The sequence below is a fragment of the Manis javanica genome, chromosome 8 (assembly GCF_040802235.1).
Source record: "Manis javanica isolate MJ-LG chromosome 8, MJ_LKY, whole genome shotgun sequence".
Taxonomy (NCBI): Eukaryota; Metazoa; Chordata; class Mammalia; order Pholidota; family Manidae; genus Manis; species Manis javanica.
In genome coordinates, this window is record NC_133163.1 from 95,405,749 (window position 1) to 95,422,888 (window position 17,140).

At 39.1% G+C, this 17,140-nt stretch overlaps 1 long non-coding RNA gene across 1 annotated transcript in view; it reads left to right on the forward strand.

The window, feature by feature from the left end:
* Positions 1 to 17,071, forward strand: part of LOC118973112 (uncharacterized) — an 89,108-nt gene extending 72,037 nt beyond the window's left edge. Inside the window, exon 6 of the long non-coding RNA XR_012120684.1 lies at positions 14,255 to 17,071. This is a non-coding gene — a long non-coding RNA (uncharacterized lncRNA). The remainder of the gene's footprint in view (positions 1 to 14,254) is intronic.
* Positions 17,072 to 17,140: the final 69 nt, after the last annotated feature.

Sequence of the window (17,140 nt, forward strand, 5' to 3'; positions counted from 1 at the left end):
TTGACCATGGGCAAGCTGCTAATATCTCTAAACTTTAGTTACTCCGTTTGTAAAGTTAAGGCAATATCACTATTATATTCACTTCTAGGGTTCTGGTGGGGCTTAACTGAGGTTACCCAAACAACACAATGCTTGTCATATATACTAAGTGCTCAGTAAATAGAAGTTTGTCTTTTAAAAAAAAAGGTTGTTGACTATTCTTGGTAGCTAGGTAAACATAAAGATTTCCATAGAAGGACCCTTACCTTTAACTTTGCCCCCAAACAGGCAGCTCCAGAACTTCCTTGCTGTCACCTTGCTGAGGAATTTCCTTGCATTGGGGCTACTGAGCCAACAACATTCTTGACAAAAAAGAATTTTATAAGAATATTCACATGTATTTGTCATTTTTGTTAGGTAAATACCTAGGAGTGGAATTACTCGGTTATGGGATTGGTATATGTTCAACTTGATTAGAAACTGCCAGTTTTCAAAAGTACTTATACCATTTTATATCTCCATTAAGAAAATATGAGAGATTACTCTTCATACTCATCAACACTTGGTATTGTCACGTTTTTTTTCACATAATTTTGATGAATTCCTATTTATCTTTTATCTTTTTTTTCGCTTGTGTTTTTAGTGTCATATCTAAGAAATCACTGCCTAATCTAAAGTCATAAATAATTACTTATGTTTCCTTCTAATAGCTTTATAGCTTTAGCTTTTACATATAGGTCTATATTCCACTTTGAATTAATTTTTGTATATGGTGTGAGGGAAGGGTCCAAACTGATTCTTTTGCAGTTGGATATCCAGATGTCCCAGAATCATTTGTGGAAAAGGCTTTTCTCTTCCCATGAATTGTCTTGGTCCTTTTGTGGAAAATAAATTGGCCTAAAATGCATGGGTTTATTTCTAGACTCTCAGTTCTTTTCCATTGATCTATATGCCTACCCTTGGGCATAGTTTTCATTGGAATAATTCATTGTAGTTCTAACTTGATTTAACTTTTATTTTCCTGATGACTAATACAGTAATTGCCCTGGGAAGTTCCTTCTTGCCCATTCCAATTGATCCTTCTTTACCCCCAAGAACTAACCACTATTTTGATTAGTTTACCACATAGATTGGCCTTCTCTGTTCTAGAACTTTATATAAAAGGAATCACACAATATATACTGTTAAACATAGGCTTTTTTTCACCAGTATAATGTTTTTGAGACTCATCCAAAATTATTGTGTATATTAGTAGTTTGTTCCTTTCAGAAGAAATTGTTACTACAAAGATTTTCTAATTTATTTTAACTTATTTCTTTTTTATGTAATTTCTATGTGAAAAATTCTAGCCTACTAGCTGATTTTTTATATTTCTCATCCAAATTCCTTTAATTTTTGGTATAGTTTTAAAGTCTGTCCAGTTTTGGATGTTTTCATCTGTTCCTGATTTTTATCATGCTCATGTAGTTGCCTTCTTAGAGTCCCTTGAAGGCTGTCACAATCAAGGGTCATTTTCTTCTTTCTTTCAAACCTTATATATGTTGCTATCTTTTTACTAACTTGCTTATTCAAGTGTATTTTTTTCAAGTATCCTACCTTAGATTATATTCTTGTGGTTGAGTTATTAAAATACACACTTAGTTTAGATTACCTACTAGTTTCTGGAGAATTTGCAAGTATCATTCATGGTATTTGGAAAGGATACCCTAGAGATAAAAGCAACCCAACTAAGGAGTGTAAAAAACAAAAAGGAACCCAATTCCTCTGTTCTTTTTTTTTTTTCAAGTGCATTTGACTTTGCAGATGAATCTGAAAGCATTAGTTGCAAAGATACACATTTGCCTTTCTGGTTACAGTAAAGAATAGAAATGCACAAAGAAGCAAAAGAGCTTCTTTTGCAATCTGCAGGTATGCAGGGTTCATTAGGAAGTCAGGTATGTAATCTGCAGGTATGAGGGTTCATTAGGAAGTCAGTACTCCCTGTCCACCCCCACTGCTGCCAGTAATCAAAGCTGCTGAAGAAGAGTGAGTTTGCAGGGCAGTCTCCCCACCTTTTCTACCTTTCTTTACTCTGAACTTTCAGTGTCCTCTGGTTCCCATCTTTTCTGGCCTGCCTTTTATTTTCCCAGGTAAAGCATGCCTTGCACAGCCTGGTCAAATCCACTTTCTTGTCATCACTCTCTTTGCTGCCTGCTCCTCTCTCTTTGTTCCTCTGCAGATCTTGCCCTGCCCACCCCCAGCCCTCGGTCATAGTTCCACCAAGACACAGAACCAGTAGGGGAGATAGACTGAGACTTATTGTGTGGAACTGGCCCATAAGATCATGACTGGCAAGGCACACTGCTAGGGCAGGCCACCAGGAAGGGCAGACTGAGACTCTCAAGCAGCAGCCAAAGCTGTTATCTACTGCAGAATTTCTTCTTCAGAGAAGCTCCAGTTGTGCTCTTACCTGATTGACTCTGGCCCACCCACATTATCTAGGATAGTCTGTCTTACTTAAAGTCAACTGATTATGGATTTAATTCACATCTACAAAATGCCATCACATAACACTTAATTCATGTTTGATTGAATAATTAGGACTATAGTCTAGCTAAGTTGACATATAAAACTGACCACCAGACCCATTTCCTTTAGGATTTGGCTTTTACATACTGGCTTAATTGGTAGCTACATTGTTAATTAATGGGAGCTGAATGCTTCCAATAGGTATTTTCATTTGAGGAAGAAATCTTCAAGAACCAAAGGAATGAAACAGCAATCAAATAAAAATAGCTGAGGTACATGTGAGTTGAGGTTGGGTGGGGATGGGAATGTAAACCACTGCCTATTCAGAAGACCATGACTGCCCACAGCTGTGGTCACTCTTTCTCACAGCTTTTGGGCTCTCTGGGCTACTCCTTTCTGGGTGCTTTGGCTACAACAGGCTTTTCTTGAGGCCTTTTTTTTCCTGTGTCCACTGGAGCAACCTTCACTAGCACCCACTCTTTTTAAAAGTTTTCAATCAGTTTATTGAAGTATAATTGACATGTAATAAAATACACTCATTTTAAGTACACAAAACACCACCCAAAGTGATCTACAGAATCAATATGTTCAATATCAAATTATCAACATTTTTTAACAGATGTAGAAAAATCCATCCTAAAATTCATATGGAATCTCAAGGGACCCTTAATAGGCAAAACAATCTTGGAAAAGAAGAACAAAGTTGGAGATCTCATAATTCCCAATTTCAAAACTTACTACAAAGCTACAGAAATCAAAACAGTGTGATCTGGTATTAAGACAGACATACAAACCAATGGAATAGAATAGAGCTCAGAAATAAATCTTCACATATATGTCAAATGATTTTCAACAAGAGTGCCTAGACTATTCAGTGGGGGAAAGGGCAGTCTTTTTAACAAGTGGTTTGGGAAAACTGGGTAAGTATTTGTAAAAAAAAATGAAGCTGGACCCTTACCTGATATTATATACAAAAATAAAGTCAATATGGATCAAAGACCTAAATATAAGAGTTAAAACTGTAAAATTCATAGATAAAACATAGGGGAAAAGCTTCATGGTATTGTATTTGGCAATGATTTCCTGGATATGACCCTAAAAGCATAGGCAACAGAAGAAAAAATGGGTAAGTTCTACTTCATAAATTTGGAACTTGTGCATCAAGGGACACCATCAATACAGTCAAATAGCAACTCATGGAATGGGAGAAAATAATTTGCTAAATAAGGGACTGATGTCCAGAGTATGTAAAGAACTCCAACTCAACAACAAAAAACAATCTGATTGAAAAGGACTTGAATAGATATTTTTCCAAAGAAGATACATAAATAGCCAATAAATGAATGAAAAGATGCTCATCATCATTAACCATTAGGGAAATGCAAATGTTAACAATGAGATACCATTTCACATTCATTAGGTTGGCTATTAAAAAAAAAAACAGAAAAGGACAAGCATAGGCAAGGATATAGAGAATTCTGTGCGTTGCTAGTAGGAATGTAAAATTTTGCAGCTGGCATGGAAAATGCCGTGGCCATTACTCAGAAAATTAAACATAGAATTACCATGTGATCCAGCCATTCAACTTCTGGATATATACCCAAAAGAAGTGAAAGGGACTTGAACAAATATTTGTACACCCATATTCATAGTAACATTATTCACAAGAGCAAAAAGGTGGAAGCAACCAAATGTCCATCAGCAGATGAGTAGATAAATAAAATGTGGGATATACATGCAGTGGAATATAATTATGCCTTTAAAATGAAGAAATTCTGACACATGCTACAACACAGACAGATTTTGAAGATGTTAAGTGAAATAATTACAGACAAAGAGTGCATGATTCCACTTATATATGGCACCTGGAGTAGTCAAATTCATACAGATAGAAAGTACAATGGTAGTTATCAGGGACTAGGGGGAGAGGGGATGGTGAGTTAATGTTTAGTGAGTACAGAGTTTCCATTGGGGAAGATGAGAACATCCTGGAGATGAAGATGGTGATGGTTGCACAACAATATGAGTGTACTTAATGCCACTGAACTGTACACTTAAAATTGGTTTAAATAGTAAATTTGATGTTATGTGCATTTTACCACAATATAAAATAAAAGTAAAAGCCAAAATTAACTTGTGCCTCTGATTAGTCCACTCCTTTCCCTTCAAGCTCAGACAACCATTTCTATTACTGTCAATGGGTTTTGTGTTCTAGAGCGTCATATATATGAAATCATATAATCTGTACTCTTCTGTGTCTGTCTTCTTTAGTTTGACATAATGCATTTGAGCTTTTTCCATGTTGTGTGTATCAGCAATCTGATCCTTTTAATGTTTCATAGTATCCTGTTGTGTGGCTCCAGTTTGTTTATCTGTTCTCTTCTTGGTAGACACTTGAGTTGTTTCCAGTTTTGTGGTATGCCTCCTTTTAAATATGTATAACTTTAATAACAGTCAGGGCTACCAATTTATTAATAGCACAAGAGAGATGGAGGAAGGAAAGAGAGAGAGTGAATAAATTATGGTAGGGACATTGGATATTCCCTAGTCCCACAAATAAATCTAGCCTTTAAATTTGGTTAATACAGAGAAGATGGTATAAGCAGGGAGGGCTAGCAATTTCCCCTTAAGTATTTTCTGTGGGCCCTTCTTGTCATTTCATCTTCTTCCTTCCTTAAATAGAAGGGAAAACACAGCTGCTGTAGATGGTTTTGGGAAAAGAGTATTTGAAAGATAAATAACTCTTAATAGATGAGATACCTAGTTATTTGTTACTTGGAATCATTATTGGCTGTGATAATCCTGAGTTGTTTCTTATTTCTGACCCAAGTCTGAAATGTGAATCCCATTATAAGGCCCAAGTGACTTTGAAGGATTCCCTGCTGAGGGAGGAAAGGCCACCTAGTGAGGAAGAATTGGACCCTAGCCAGCCAGGAGCACCTAGGGATACAGCCAGCTGAAGGGGGGCACAGTAATTCGCTCTTTACCTTCTCTTTCATTCTCTCTTCTCTTCCCCACTGAGCAATTATCTTGCGGCAGTCATGCCTACATTTTTCTTTTTTATCTTTCCTCTTTCCCAATCTGTTAGCATACTTCTGGATGTGAAACGAATGTTTTTAAATGTTATTTTTAAAAGCAGGCATCCGCTGATTCTGTAGCAAGACTGCTACTTCTTTGCAACGTCCATTCTCTCCTTCTTCCCAATGATTTACTTGCATACATGTCTGTTCTGTGAAAGACTATAGTTCCCCCTTTACCCACAGCTAAGTGTGGCATGTGGTTAAATTCTGCCTAGTGGGATCTGAGTGGAAGCGAGTACCTAATTCCAGTTCTTGGCATGGAGAGGGTGCCCTCTCTCTCCAACCCTTCTTCTCCACCCTACTGCCTGACATGTAGACATGGTGGGGCTCTCTGGGACATACAGTTGAGGCCATCAAGTGTTGACAGAGCTACAAGCTACAAGGATCCTGTGTCCCTCTGTGTGAGAGAGAGACTTCTATTTTGTACGAGCCTCTATTACCTGGGTCTTTGTCACCACAGCTGAATATGTGCTCTAACTAGTGTAAATCCTACCATAGGCAAGAGACTGAGCTATGCAATGAATGAATGACTGTCTAAAGATGAGTGAAACGGCTTGACAGTGCAAGTCCTGAGGGAGTTACAACCTAGCGAGAGACAGATACAAACTCAACTGTAATACAGGGTAGACTCTGATAACTACTTTTTTGGAGATATAAACAAAGCCTGGTGGAAGAGATGAATACGGGTTGTGGTATTAGAAAAGATGTCTGAAATAAGGTGATTTGCAATTTGGGATTTGGACAGTGAGTTGAATTTTGATAAATGGAAAAGGATAAATAGGGCATCCAGGCAGAATGTGTAAGCTTACTGGAGGGTACTTTCAGGAACAATACCTGTAAGAAGCAAAGTAGGATTGGGTAAAAGGACACAATACATAAAAATGTACATGTATCCAGAAAATAACCAGCAGAAAAGTAAAGTATCATTGAATGTAGAGGAGGAATAGCCTAATTATATAGGGACTGAGTTGTGATGGCCCTTGAGCATTATTTTAAAGAATTTGGTTTTGGACATGTTAAATTTGAGGTGGGATGGAACAGATGGCCAGCAGGTAGCAGGAAATTAGATTCAGGAGTTATGCCTTTAAAATGAAGGAAATTCTGACACATGCTACAACACTGATAGATTTTGAAGATGTTAAGTGAAATAATTACAAACAAATAGTGCATGATTCCACTTATATATGGCACCTGGAGTAGTCAAATTAATCATACAAGCATCCTCTGGGAAGAGGTGAAAACTTGGGCATTGAAAGAGAAGAGCTGGAGATGTAGATCTGGGTATATCATCCACACCTAAGGGACAAGGAGAAAGGCGCAGAGTAAGAAGAGGGCTGAGGAGGAAATACAGGCCACACTTCTTTAGGGGTGTGAGGAAGGAAGATGGCAGAAAAGGAGTCAGTGAAAGAAACTGTAGGAAGAGACTCAGAGAGAGGTGTGACCTTGGGTGTCAAGAAAGTCATAAATAACCTCAGTTTACCTCCTTGTAATGTCAAAATTATTCTTTCATTATTAGCTCATCATTTCCCCTGCATTCCTGTCTCTTGAAAATCCTTTCAAGAACATGAGTTATCTAATCATTCTTGGACTGCTTCAATATATCTCCTTTTCTCTTGGCTCGTGAATCTGTGGGGTACGAGCAGAAACTATAGTAGATGTTGTGGTGTGCTTTCCTGGTCCTGCCTTCAGGAAGGAGGCAAGAATTCTCCTAGCTGCTGGGTGTGCTGACTGCTGATGGTTCACATAACCGAACTCCTTGCTAATGGGTGCTAACTTGCCCAAGTTTTCACCTCTTCCTAGGATGATCGTATGATTAATGATTAACTGCTGTAGGTATACAAAAGCTCAGCCCCTTGCCTCTACTTGAGACATCTGAAATAATCATTTGTAGCTCTAGAGCTCCCCACAGGATCAGGTGAAGCACCTCTGATGCAACTCCTAAGCAGCTCAATTCATGTCCTTTTACCCAATCCTACTTTGCTTCTTAGAGGTATTGTTCCTGAAAGTACTGTTTTCTGGGGAATCCCATCTAGGAACTATTTCCTGGGGAATCCCATCTAGGAAGGTTGGTGCCTATGCTGTCCTAGCAGCGACAGCCCACTGGCTGGCTAGCAATGAGAAGCCCGTTGGTAGCAGGTGGAATATTGATAGTGCCTGGCATGCTGCAGCTGTGCAGTTGCTAAAAATTTCACTGGTGGTGAACTGGAATCAGGCTGTAGTGGGAGGGATGCACTGCAAGGTGTAACTCAAGTCTTTGGAAAAAGTAGTAATTATAAGGACTATGGAATTAAAATACCCCTTGATGTATGCTATTGAAGCACTGGAGAAATAATAAAATTTTGAGGGCCATTAAGCTCCAATTCAAGATGAAATGTGAAAGCCGGAGGACCTCCTTGGCAGCATATAAGTAGACTCTCAAATCCTGCAGCCAGATGGCAGCAAAAGTTGAAGATAAGGCCCAGGACTTTGTAATACTAGCAAAACCCATAGAAGAGTGAATTCTCAGCTGTGTCAAGTTTGGGACCCTGAAACTTGAGGTGGGGATATCTCATCTGGGTTGAAGAACTTGAAAATCTTGAATCCTTGGATTGCCCTCAACCCTCTGGGCCTGAAGAAGTAGCCCTTTCCTTCCTGTTAAACGCCAGTGATCCTCTGCTTGAAGATGCCGTAGGGAACTTTACCTTGTAAGACCACATATACCTGCTTCCAATAATCAACCTCCATGTCCTGTCTTGGCCACCAGACTAATTAAAAGGCCAAGTAAATATCATCAAGCACTTTCCTTAGCTGCTAAGGGAGGAAACGGACCATATGCTAAAGGAGCTGCAGGATCTAGCCACCATGTATTGGCAGGAGCTAGGAGAGTATATAGGGGACGGGAGGTTAATGATGTTGGGTTAATGGGGGTGAGATATAATGTTGGCTAAGGAAGAATTTATGGATATAAAAACATTCTCTATAACACAGGATTTAACATCCTGGGAAAGAGTGTTAACTTACTGCAGGAATGGCTTTTGAAGAAGCTTCGAAAAGTGAAATAGAAAATGTACACTGCTTTCGTGGACGGTGAAGGATTAAAAGGCTTAGAGATACGTGTATTTTAGAGTGGGTATATTATATAAGTCTGAAAACCCACCTGCTGACTATGTTCTGCAGAAGAATCCAGATGGTACTCCATTTACTAAAGTGATAAGGAATGTGCTGGTAAAAGGAGCACCGGAGTCATTGAGAAACTCATTGGTGACTATCTTCTCTTGGCCAAGACTACAGAAGTAAGCTATGCTGTTAGAAGACTGAGTTCCCTGATAGCCATGGGGATGACAGGATCCTAAAGTAACAGAGGCCAAGTGGTAGGACTAAAACCATCAGAAGCAAGGTAGTTGCAGCTATTATGATAAGAACGTATAGAGTGGCTATCAGAGGAGACTGACACGGAGCTTTGAAGATGGTGAGGAGATCAAGTGTCTAGGGGCAAGATGAGTACACAACCAATAGGACCTTCGGGTATTGTTCAATCTGTAAAATAAATCAGTAATGGATGATCAGGAGGCTGAGAGAAGTCATCCAAATAAAGTCAAGATTCCTTGCCCAGTTTCTGTATCTGCGTCAGTTTTTCAGACCCAGAGCTCAATGGGTGAAGCCTGCTGTGTCAGATGTGTCCTTGTCAAAGAAGATGAACATGGTCTCAGGTGCAGACTGTTGATATGATGAATGCATTCTTTTCCATCCTGGTAAGAAGCAGTTTGCTTTCCTGTGGGATTGATGCAGCAGTATACATTTATATTGTTGTCCTAGGGCTATGTCAACTCTCCATTCTCTGACATAATTCAAAAGGACCTGGACCACCTGGAGATGCAGAATATCCCATTGGTCTGCTCTATTTATGGCTTCATTAGACTGATGAGCAAGAAGTCATAAATATATTGATGAACTTCGGAAGATAATGTGCTCCTGTGGGTAGGAGATAAACCCTATAAAGATTCAGTGGCCTACAACATCAGTGAAGTTTGTGGAGGTCTAGTGGTGTGGGGACGCCGTGACATTCCCCTCTAATGTGAAGGACAATTATAGCAATTCTACCACCCACCACTAAGAAGGAAGCACAACACCTCATTGACTTCTTTGGGTTCTTGAGGCAGCATATTCCATAGTCCACATTTACTGATTAACCTGGGAGGCTTCCTAGAGCCCATGGTGTAAGCAGCACTGTTGCCTGGAACTTAAAATCTGGAAAACCTTATGATGTTGGAGGTACTAATAATGGGAAAAGATGCCTTTGTGCAGTCAGTCTATGGCAAGCTCCAGTATAAGCATCAACCCATAGATTCCAGGTTCTGGAACAAGGCCTGTCATCTGCACAAAACCCAGAGACCTTTAGAAAATCACCCCCTAAAGTGCTACTGGACCCTAACAGAATTGGTGCATCTGATTATTCAACATCATGTATCCCTGTGGCTAGATTTGCTAGGAAATGGGTTCTGAATGACTCGCCAAGTCATAAGGTCAGATGGGCCTAACAGCAAACCATTGTAAGTTGGAAGTGGTACATCTGGACTGGGTATAAGCAGGGTCAGAGGGTACAAGTAAACTGTACAGGCAGGCAGTCCAGACCCCAGTTCCATTTATAAATTTTGTCACTTCTATGGTTTTACCTAAAGTTATGTGTGTGAAAAGACACTAGCAAAATTTTGTCTTAATAAGGATCTAATTAGGGAAAAAGCAATTATTCTAAGTACTTGAAACAAAAAATTTAGTATAGGAAGTTGTAACATATCAGTGATGAAACAACCAACAAATAAACAGGGGATGCTGAGGTGATCCAGAGACTAGCAAAGGCAGGTAGGAGGTGGTGTTTCTGGAACTCAGCAGTGGGGTTCCTGGTACACCAGTTGTCAATTTATTGCCTCTTCACTCCATGTCCATCCTTCATGGCCTGGAAGCATAATTCTGAGATGGCCCCCAATATTCCCACCTCCTTGGTGTACATCCTGTAAAATCCCTTACTCTTAAATTTGGGTGGGACTGTGAATATGATGGATTTCACTCCCATAATTAGGTTACAACAGATGACAAAGGTGAAGGACTTGGGCAAATGTAAATGAAGTCTCAAATCAATTGACTTTGAATTAATCAAAAGGGTTATTTTCTTGGGTTGGCGTGTCCTAATCAGGTGATCCCTTAAAAGGGACAGTACTCCTCCTGAGAGAAGAAATTCAAAGTTTCAAAGGGGCTATGGAGGTGGCCACATAGTAAGAGTGGCCTCTAGTTGTTGAGAGTGGTCCCTAGTTGACAATCAACAAGAAAACAAGGACTTCAGTCCTAGACCTGCCAGGAATTAAATTCAGCCAACAACCTGAATGAGCTTTGAAGTGGATCATGTCCTCCTTGAGCCTCCAGATGAGGATGCAGCAGCTGACACCTTGATTTCAGCCTTGTAGAGACCCTGAGCAGGGGACCAAGGCAAAACGTACCAGATGCCTGCTCACAGAAGGTGAGAGATAATAAATTTGTGTTAAGTTACTAAGTTTGTGGTAATATATTATGCAGCAATAGTAAACTAATACAGGGCCTGTAAGTACTTATCCCTCCATTTCTCCTTTGTCAGTTGGCACGATAGGAAGCTTTGTCAGTAGAAGGCGCTGGAGAGACATTGCAGGTTTTTTTCCATCTCTCTTCCCGATTCCCATGTGCTTCTCTCACCAGTCTCCTGCGGCTTGTGCTGCTTCTGCCATGCCTGGCCCCCCGCAGCATTCCCTCGCAGCACACAGTGCCTCCTGCACGCAGTTTCTGCGGCATTCCCCAGAGTGGTTTTGCCCTGAGTTACCAGGTGAGGCATCTCCCTGTAGCCTGCTTCCCTCAGGACCTCAGCCAGTTTCTCCACTGTCTAGTGAGCCTTGGTTTTTCTGTTCAGCAAGATCTAGGTCTTAGTCTGCGTGGGGTTGGGAGGGTTGTACTTGGGTGCTCTGTCTCAGCCTCAGTGTTGTAATTGCTCCTTTTACCTGCTGTTCCTGTATTGTTTTTTAGATTCTCTTTATTTCTTTCTGGCCATCCCTGTAGTATTCTAATATCTGTTACGTTGGGTCATTATTTTAAAACTTCCTCACTCCCATTAGCGTGTGGGTTCTCTCTTCTCACTGGACTCTGACTGACACAGCTGCCAAGGCTGGTATCACAGCGGGATGCCAGTGGGGAGCCATCACTGCTCCTGCTGCCTCCTGAGGCAGAGAGGAGGGACGGACGTGGCCTTCCAGTCCCGCAGCCTCCAGTCTGTACCGGAGGCTCCCACTGACCAAACCCACCTGGCAGCCAGCTGACACAGGCAGCAGGGAGCACAGGCCTCTGCAACACAGAGCAGAGCAGGGAAAGGGTAAGAATGGGTCTGAGGGCAACCGGGGCTAACAAGATCCTGCAGTAGTCACTGACATTAAGGAATTAGTTCTACTAGGTTTATGATGAAATAGAGACAGATCATATTTATCTCTTTAAGTAAATTAGTCTATTTCCCCCACCTGGAAACACATAATAGAGACTTTCCCAGAATGTCAAAAGGAAAAATGATATTTTGAAATCTTTATCTGGGTTAAAAGACAAACTGAGGCATATTAAAACTTTAAAGTTTATTTGAACAAAAATTGATTTGAATCAGCACCCACTCTAGCAAACAAAAAGAAGTCCTGAGTTGCTGTACAAAGTGAAAGACTTTTATAGGCAAGAGGGAGCAGGAACAAGAAGTTGTACTGGCAAAAAAGTGGGTTGCTCATTGAAGTTACTTCCCTTTAAGGGATGGTTGGGGTCTGTCATGCAGAGTAGCTAATTAGTGCTAATCAAGTGAGTCCTGACTGACTGGTTTAAGATTCCGTTTCTGGGAGGGCTGAAAGTGTAATTAAGTCTTGGTTTGGGGTTTGGTGGTGTGAAGCTCAGCATAAGTAACTCCATTTAGGGCTTGATGTCTTGTTTTTAACAGCTGTTAATAAAAATTAATGCTTTTAAATGTGCTTTTTTATTTAGTAAATTAAATGAGCAGTTTAGAAAAAAATACTTTAAGATGAAGGCACGTGAATACTTAATTTCAAAGACAGCACTTTAATAAAATACGTCAAAAGATGTTGACAAGAAACGTGCCAAAGAGTAAGGGCAACAATTTAAAAATAATGACATCCACTGGAATTTTTAAACTGAAAAAGGAGTTGGAGACTCTGAAACTTTCTGTATTGTAGACCTCATCACATTGCAAAGATACTCAATTTTTATATATCATCTCACCATCTGGTCTGGAAAATCTTTGGAAATTATTCACATTTAGCAACAGAAACACTTCGAAGAGAACATTTTAAGGACTATTTTGGAAAGCTAATGCATACAGTACTTTAAGCAATTCTGGATGAAGCATGATTAATATATCCTAGTTAATTGAAATAAATCTATCTGAGAAGGAAAGCCGAGCACTAGAATAATGTATGCTGTCTATAGTCATTAAATTCGAACTTTTGGCATCACAGAAAATAAAACAATAATGCTTAGTAGCCACTTTGATATCTACAAGCTAAGATTAACGAATGAATTTTGTGAAAATCACGAGGTGGAAAAATCATTGTCTTTTGAACCATTGTACACATATGAAAAAATAATTTTAAGATGTAAAATTGCTTGAATGAATACAAATTTCTCCTCTAATTTTACTGATAGTCCAAAAGCACTGATGATATCTCAAATGATTACCATTTACTATTATAAATATTCATTTACAATAATCAAATCATGAGCCAGACATTATAATGCTAAAAAAAAAAAAAAAGAAAAGGAAGACACTTCAGCTTCCACCCCCAATGAAAGCAGAACTTTGAAAGTGATACTGTGATACTGATGGTAAAGAAAGCCTGGGTGTTGGTGGTGGTCTCTGTACTCAAGACTTGATTTTCTAACTCTGCAAGTCTGGAACTGCAGTTTCCAGCTTAGCCAGTGGCAATTCACCCCTAAAAAACTACTTGCGGTGTAACTTTTATTTGTACAAAAGAAGTGAGTCTGTGATCAAACATATAACTGCCAAGCTCTCTGATACTCATTTAAGTCATTTAGTCTTTTATAAAAAGAAAACCACAGTCTCAAAATGGAGTCACTTCTGCTGGGCCAAGTCACCAAACTGGGGATTAATACTTAACTTAGTCGCAGTTTCTACCACCCCTAGAAATCCCTCTAGTCAGGAATTTTCTGGGCAGCACGCATGAGGTGATCTGTCGCATGAGCTCTCTTCATCCACATCCCCGACCAAAAGATGAGGCAGCCTGTGTGATAAAATTCTTTTCTTTTCCTTCTAAGGAAGGGTGACTAAAACTAAAGCTTATTTAAGAAACAAAATTAAGGTTGGTGAGTATCTGTAACTGAGGCACTAGTAAAAGAAATAGTATTTATTCTGGCATTGAGAGGCTGCTATTATTTGTCATAGTGCTTAACAGCTTATGGATCCTTTTCATATGTTTTATTGAGTGTTTGACTCTCACAAGAACCATGTCAAGTAATGGGTCTGGTATTACCATCCTCCTGCCTCTTTTGCTGATGGAAAAAACCAGAGGCTCAAAGAGATTAAGTGACTTGTCTAAAATTTTGTGACTGATAGTGTTGATACCTTTTGCTTTGGTTGGGCCAATTTCCTTCCTCCTTTGTTAACAGGACTCTGATTTTCCTTTAAGGGACAACTCTGTGCTTCTCTGTGGCTCCTAGCAGGCCTGTCAGTAAGGGGCTCAGTCTCTCTGTTACATGTGACCCACACTGGCCTCTCAGGACCCTCTAGATCCCTGGATGCAGAGACTGGTGTACAGGTAGGCCTGTGATTCAAGTAATTTGGTTTTTTTTAAGAGATTGAAATAGATGAATTGTAGGAGTGAGTTGGCTTTACTTGGCAGCTGTAAGGACCATGAAAAATAGCTATTTTCCAGAGAGAGCTGCTGGACTGAAGTCAATACAGAGGGAAGCCAAGGAGAACCAGAGAGAGAGAGAGAGATATTTCTGATTTCATTTGAGCAAATATATACAGCTATCTCTGAAGCAAAATCAACTCTTGGATTTTCAAGTTCAGTGAGTTAATAAATTTCTTATTTTGCTTAGGCAGGTTTAAGCTTCTTCACTTGCAACCAAAAAATCCTAACTAATACAGCTAATAAATGCCTTAGCTATGATTGAAACATGTCTTTTGACATCAAATCCTTTGCTATTTCCACTGATGAATACTTCAGAAAGGTGCCCCTACTTAAAAATGTCAAAACTGATTAAGTGCCTTTGTGGGAGACTTCTTTCTCCTCTTTTCATGGATACACACTTTCCTCTACATTCTCTTCAAGTTTTCATTTTTAAAGTTTTACCAAGAGAATGAGAAGACAAGCCACAGACTGGGAGAAGTTATTTGCAAAAAGACTTATATGATGAAGGACTGTTGCCCAAAATATACAAAGAACTCTTAAAACTCAGCAGGAAAACAAACAACCTGATTAAAAAATGGGCCAAAGATCTGAACATCTCACCAAAGAAGATATATAGATGGTAAACAAATATATGAAAAGATGTTCCACATATGTGTCATCAGGAAATACAAATTAAAGCAACCACGAGATACCACTACACAAGTATTAGAAGAACAAAATCCAGAAAAGTGACAATACCAAATGCTTTTGAGGATATTGAGCAACAGAACTCTCATTCTTTGCCGGTGAGAATGTAAAATGGCACAGCCACTTTGGAAGACGGAATGGTGGTTTCTTATAAAACTAAACATACTCTGGTATTACCATAGGATTCAGCAGTTTTGCTCCTGGATATTTACCCAAAGGAGTTGAAAATTTATGTATACATAAAAACCTGCACTTGGATGTATCAGCTTTATTCATAATTGCCAAAACTTGGAAGCAACCAAGATGTCCTTTAGCAGTGAAAGGATAAAAGCTGGTACATCCAGACAATGGAATATTACTCTATGTCAAAAAGAAATGAGCCATCAAGCCACAAAAAGACATGGAAGAATCCTGAATGCATATTACTAAGTGAAAGAAGCCAATCTGAAAAGGAGCCAATTCCTTTGTATTTTCTGATGACACATATGTGGAACATCTTTTCATGTTTGTTTGCCATCTGTATATCTTCTTTGGTAAGGTGTCTGTATAATTCCAAATATATGACATTTTGGAAAAGCCTAAACTATATAGTAAAAAGAACTGATTGCCAGGGATTAGGGGAGAGAGAGGGATGAAAAGGCAGAGCACAGAGGATTTTTAGGGCAGTGAAACTACTCAGTATACTATAGTGGTAGATACCTGTCATTATACGTTTGTCCAGTCCCATAGAATATACAACACGAAGAGGGAGTGCTAATTAAATGCTGAGTTTAGGAGATGTGTCAGTATGGGTTCATCAATTATAATATATGTACCACTCTGGTGAGGGATGTTGATAATGGGAGAGACTATGCCTGTGGAAATCTCTGTAACCTCTCAATTTTCCTACGAACCTAAAAATGCTCTAAAAAATAAAGTCTACTAAAAAACTTCCAAAGCCATTGCTTTGACCTCTGCATGTATTTCACAAACTTCTAGGTAGCAAGTTTAAAAAAATGTGTTGGTGAACTAATCCATGTAAAAAATTTTTCTTACATAATGCAAGGAAGGAATGATAGAGAGTGTAGCAGAGTTGCATTGGGTGGAAGTATTTTAGCACTTTGCTAACATGAAAGAATATTTCTAATGTAAACAGAAGAAAAGAAGAGTGGTTAAAATTGCCTGAGAAACCTTTTCAGGTTGGTTAACCATGGACAAAATGGTAAACTTTTTCTTTAGTATGCCAACTTCTCTGATTTTCTACCTTCAGTTCCTTTCCTTCCTCTATTATTTTGCAAGCACATCAACCTATATGAATGTGTTCAAATTTTCAACACTTTAATCCACTAGAAGTGTAATGTTATGGGCTATACCATCTTTCTCCTGTATAGCTTCCCTTTTCCCATCCCTTTTCTCTGCAGCCCCTGGTCTGTAAATCTTTTTCACTCAGATATTTTTGTGCCCCCCCCTCCTGCTTTCTTCTCCTTCTGGACAAGGATGGAGAGAAAGGGGAATGGGAAAGCAAATCCTGTGAGAGAAGTAGGTCAGACTAGGAGTAGATTTTATCAAATTTTAGCACATTCTAAATATAGGACACCCTGATCAATGAAAGGAATAGAAAATATGTGTCTTAACAATTTTTTTTTTACTTAAACCTCCTACTTACCCACTCCCTTTCAGTTAGCAAAAATAAAGGATATAGGGAATTTAAGGAAAACAGCAAAATTGAAAGGTGGATAAATGGTTTTGATGTATTTATTGCATTCTTATATTTGTTGTTCTTCATTTGGATTTCAAGATCCTTGAAATCCAATGAACTTATTTTCCTTTTGCTATGAATACATACAGTGTTTAACTTTCTGGATATCAGTTTTTTGCCTAACTTATTTAGATCCTTCAGTTTGAAGTACATTTTTCCTACTTATGTTTTTTTCTGTTGGGAAGTCTTACTAGTGTTTCTCTGCATATTACATTTGACCTGTCCTTCAGGGT